Source organism: Castor canadensis, chromosome 9 (assembly GCF_047511655.1).
Source record: "Castor canadensis chromosome 9, mCasCan1.hap1v2, whole genome shotgun sequence".
In the NCBI taxonomy this organism is placed as follows: Eukaryota; Metazoa; Chordata; class Mammalia; order Rodentia; family Castoridae; genus Castor; species Castor canadensis.
Genome location: NC_133394.1, coordinates 13645957 through 13651584, shown reverse-complemented (window position 1 = coordinate 13651584; position 5628 = coordinate 13645957). Strand labels below are relative to the sequence as shown.

The window sequence follows — 5628 nt, the reverse complement described above, 5'->3', positions numbered from 1 at the left end:
TCCTGCGTTCTTTCCAGGAAAAGGGTCTGGAATACCTTGGTTTTATTTTTCAGCAGGGGATTTCCCTGGCCCAGCACATCCTCCCCTCCCAGTGAGAAATGTCTATTGACTGAGTGGTTTCCCCAGTTCTTGCCCCCAAGAGCTGGATGTCCCCACTGTACCCACATTGTCAAAGTGGAAGTGAGGATTCTGCAGATCAATTCCACCTTGAAATGATCCTGCTACTGAACTTCTAAAACCAGGAGAAGAAACCTGGCAACATTAGGATCTTCTTCCAAAGTCCTTCGGACTGCTCTCTTGTTTTCAAGATTAATAGAACTATTATTCTCATGATAGTATTGTATAGATGATTTAACTGTGAATCCTATTGTTTTATTTCCATGTATTTTACTTAGGTGGTATTTTTATTTTCATTTAAATCTAGATAGTATAAGCATTTTAATTTTATTATTTAATCTATTATTACATAAATAGCAACTGGAGTTTGATGTATGTGACTTGCACTGCGGATATTTTTAACCCCAGCAGCTTTGCCTTCATGCCAAGTATTGTATTTACTATAATCGAAGACCAGAGAGGAGGGAAGATCTCCTTTGAAAATATTTTTGACTTGTGTCTCAGTTTCAGTTTAAATTACTACTACTTTTAGTCATTACTCTTTACCTCAAAAAAAGTTTAAAAAAAACCTTCACCTCAAAATAAAACCTAATGGAATTATAATTGTCAAGATGCTATTTCATACATTTATGATTTAAATACAAATCTTTTTGCATATGATGAAGCAAATGAGTATGAATGAAGTCATGATACTGTAAATGCTTTCTAAAAATATGACTCTGTTTACTTCAATTCTATTTTATTTTCATTTAATTCAGAAAGTATAACTATTTCAATTTACTTGTTTAATACACTCTTGCAGAAATAAATAATTGGAGTTTTATGGATGTAATCTTGCAGTGCGGATACTTTAAACTCCAAAGTCTATACCTTTATTCCAAAAAATGTGTTTACTGTATTGTAGACCAATGTGGAAGTGATGTCTCTTTTTAAGGTATTTTGACCCTCTCTCATTTTCAGTTTAAATTAACTACTGCTACTTGGTCATTATACTTTATGTGAAATTGACGCTTAATTGAATTATAACACACGATTATATAATGTAATAAATATAATAAATATTTCATTCATTAAGTCTTTATTTTTAATATTAATTTCAATATTTAAATATTAAATACACATATTATATTATATAATTATATTAATAACATTGTGTATGAATAATATTATATTACAATATTATATTAATAATATAATAGTATATCGATAATATAATATTATCAATAATATTATCGATATACTATTATTAACATAATATTATCGATATACTATTATTAACATAATAGTATATCGATAATATAATATTAATATTATCGATATACTATAATGTAATAGTATATCGATAATATAATATTACGATTATATTATCGATATACTATTATTTATAATATTATAATATTATTAATATTAATATAATATAATAATTATTAATAGTATAATATACTAATATATTAATAATATAAAATTATACATAATATAATGATACAATATAATATTAATGTAATATAATAATCTCAATAATATTATCATAAAAGTATAATAATACGTTAATGTAATATATTACATTATCATCATATGTATTATATTATATTATTATATATAGTATATTAATATTATAATAGTAATGTTATAATATTAATGTATTATAATTATATCATTAGAATAGTGTCATAATATATTAATATTATATAATATATTATTACATGTATTATAGTAGTATAATAGATTAATATAATATATTATTATATGTATTATAATATTATATTATAATGTATATGATTCTATTAATATTATTATCAATAATAATATATTTGTTAATATTTATTAATAAATATATTTATTAATACTATTAATAAATATATTTGTTAATATTTATTAATAATATTATATTATTAATAAAATCATATACATTATAATATAATGTTATTATATATAATAATATAATGTTATTATATATAATAATATAATGTTATTATATATAATAATATAATGTATTATAATATAATATAATATAATGAATTAATATTATTAATATTATTATATTAATATTTAAATATGATTTTAAATATTTAATTAATAAATACAATATAATTTAATACATTATATAATATATATGACACGATTTTATTCATGTGATACATTTTATTTTCATTTATTCTAGATAGTATAACTCTTCTCATTTGATTATTTCATCCACTATACAAAGAAATTGGAGTTTTATGTATGTAATCTTGCAGCGGGGTATTTTAAATCTAAATGCTTTGTCTTTATTCCAGAAAATGCATTTACTCTAATTGTAGACAAATGTGAAAATAAAACTCTGCTTTCAAATTACTTTTGACTTTTCTCTCATTTTCAGTTTATATTACTGCTCTTATTTAGCATTACACTTTACCTGAAATTGAGGCTTAGTAGAATAATAATTTTTAGGATGGCATTTTATAAATATATGATTTAAATATGAACCTTATCATTTTATTTTCACTCTATTTTATTTAGATAGTGCATTTTAATTTCATTTTATTTCCAGAGAGTTTATTTTAATTTGATTATTTAAACCACAATTACATAGCAAATAATTGGCATTTTATGTACATAATCTTGCAGTGGGGCTCTTTCAAACTCCAAAGGCTGTGTCTTTATGCCAAGAAATGCATTCACTATAATTGTAGACCAATGAGAAAGTAGCTTTATGCTTAATTGAGTAACTTTAAATTGAATTAAAAGATAAAGTGCATAGAGATCATTCAAGGTGATCATTAATTAATTCAGAAACAAACTCTGGATCATAAAACAAGACTCACTACATTTAGAAGGAAAGAATACAATTAGAAAGAAATAGCTTCACTGGAAAGTTTTACTATGCTTTTTTTTTTGGTATTCATGTTTTATTTTTCAAATTAAAAAAATTATTTTGTTGTTGTGCTGGGTAGGGGTAAATGATGGTCCTTACAAAGGTTCTTATAACACATGAAATATATCAGACTTGAGTTCTACCCCTCGACCCTTTGAGGAATAGTTTCAACTGGTATCTTTGTTCCATTTATGTTCATGTGTCCAAAGTATTTGCACCATATTCACCTCTACCCCTTTTCCCCACCTCCTCCTCCCACCTTCCAGTGGTTTCAACCCCCCTCCACCCACTGAAAGGACCTGTTCCTCCCTCCTTTTTCTGATTTTGCAAAAGAAAAGAAAAATAAATGACATTTTTGCTTATTTAAAATAGCTACACAGGGAATTTCCTGTGCACTTCCATGTATATATGTATTATAGGCCAATTTGCTTCATTTCCTCTTTCAATTTTAGTCCCTTTCTTATGGTTGTTTCAGCCAGTTTAAAAATTCTATATTCATTCTGGTATAGAGAGTGTATCAAGCACATTCCCCTCAGCTTCCTTCTTGTATACTCCCTGGCTCCTGTGTGATGCACCTCCCCTTGGTGCATCCTCTTTTCATTACTGCTACCACTTGTGTCAGGTCTGTATTCCACACTTGAGAGAAAACATGAGGCTTTTCAGCTTCTGAACCTGGCTACCTTCACTTACCATGATGTTCTCCAGCTGGGCACAGGAGGCTCAGACCTGTATCCTCTCAGGAGGCAGGTGCTGGTGCTGGAGTGGCTCAAGGTATAGGTCCTGAGTTCAAACCTCAGTACCCCAACCCCTCTTCCCCACATAAAAAAACTCTCTCTTTTTGGAAAACAGCAGGTGTAGCATAGTATTTCTTGGATTTTGGGTTTTTTTTTTCTTTTTCTTATTGCTGGTGTTTGAACTCAGGCTTGGTAGGCAGGTGTACTACCACTTGAGCCACTCCACTAGTCCAGTAACGGCCTCTACTTGAGTCAGACAGTAAGTCCTTGGTCAGTATCAAAATCAAGTGTCATGGACTGGAGACTTGGCTCAAGTGGTAGAGCTCTGCTTTGCAAGTGGGAAGCCTGGAGTTCAAATCCCAATACTGCCAAAAAAAAAGAAAAGAAAAGAAAAGGACACATGTCATTTCAAGTAAGATCCATCACAAGTTTCTTGGAACAAAAATACTAATGGGGTCTAGAGTTAATGAAGAGCTTTGGCAATAGTGAAGCCCTTCTTGCAATAGTGCTTTAGGATGGGGTCTTATTTTGATTTAGAGACAAGGTATGATTGTGTCCAATGGTGATCTAATAGGGAAGTACATCTGCATTCATGTTTCAGTTCTCCCACTAAGTAATTATGAATCAGTGAGTAAATAACTTAAATCAGTATGTTTTCCAATGTGTACACCCATGCTTTAGTGTTGTGTGAACATCTTTATCTTCAGGACAAATGAGACCACCCACTACCCAGGAGGCTGAGCTCAGGAGAATTGTCTTTTCGGATGTTGGCTGCATCCTTCGCATATGTGAGTGCAGCCCTCTGGAGAGGTGCACCTGACAGCCCTGAGGGTCTGGATGGCTTCCCTCCAGTTAGTGACATAGTGACTCTAACCACGGTTTACCACCTTGCACAGCAAGACCAATGGCAACAGTGAAAGCTTCTTTCTTCCAGAAACCTCTTTGTAAAACCCCAATGGCTGTGTCTTCATGCCAAGAAATGGATTTACTATAATTGTAGGCCAAGTGTGAAAGTAAGTTCTCTTTTGAATATAGTTTTGATTTTGGTCTCATTTTCAGTTTATATTACTACTCTTACTTAGTCATTACACTTTACCTCAAAAAAAAACACACACACACACACACAAAAAGAAACAAAATACTTTACCTCAAATTGAAGCTTAATAGAATTATAATTGTCCAGATGGTGTTAGATAAATTTATGATTTAAATATGAATCTTTATTTCCATTGTATTTTATTTCCATCATATATTTTATTTTCATTTAATTTTAGACAGTATTACTATTTTAATTTGGTTATTTGTCCACTATTGCATAAATAATAATTGGAACTTCTATGGATGTAATCTTGTAGTGGCACTATTTTAAACTCCAAAGTCTGTGTCTTTATGCCAAAAAATGTGTTTACTGTATTGTAGTCCAATATGAAAGTGATGCCTCTTTTTAAGATATTTTGACTTCTCTCTCATTTTCAGTTTAACTACTGTTATTTGGTTATTATACTTCATGTGAAATTGAAGCTTAACTGAATTTTAACACACAAGACAGTATTTTATAAATATATGCAACTTAAATACAAATTTATTTTATTTTATTAGAATAGTACAATGATTCTAATTTGATTATTTAATCCACTACTCAATTAAAAAAATTAGAGTTTTATGTATGTAATCTTGCAGTGGAGTATTTTAAATCCAAAGGCTCGTCTTTATGATAGGAAATGTATTTGCTATAATTGGAGCCAAATGTGAAAATGAAATCTCTCATTTTCAGTTTACATTACTGCTGGTATTTAGTCATTATACTTTACCTGAAATTGAAGCTTAGTAGAATAAATTCTTAGGATGGCATTTTATAAATATATGATTTAAATATGAATCTTATTTTATTTTAATTCTTATTTATTTAGCTATATATTTTAT

The 5628-nt window shown here is 28.9% G+C and overlaps 1 non-coding gene across 1 annotated transcript; it reads left to right on the top strand.

Annotated features, from left to right (window-relative positions):
- Positions 1-769: 769 nt before the first annotated feature.
- Positions 770-833, top strand: LOC141411234 (small nucleolar RNA Z39). The gene has a single exon (XR_012436048.1). It is a non-coding gene; the product is annotated as a small nucleolar RNA Z39 (small nucleolar RNA).
- Positions 834-5628: the final 4795 nt, after the last annotated feature.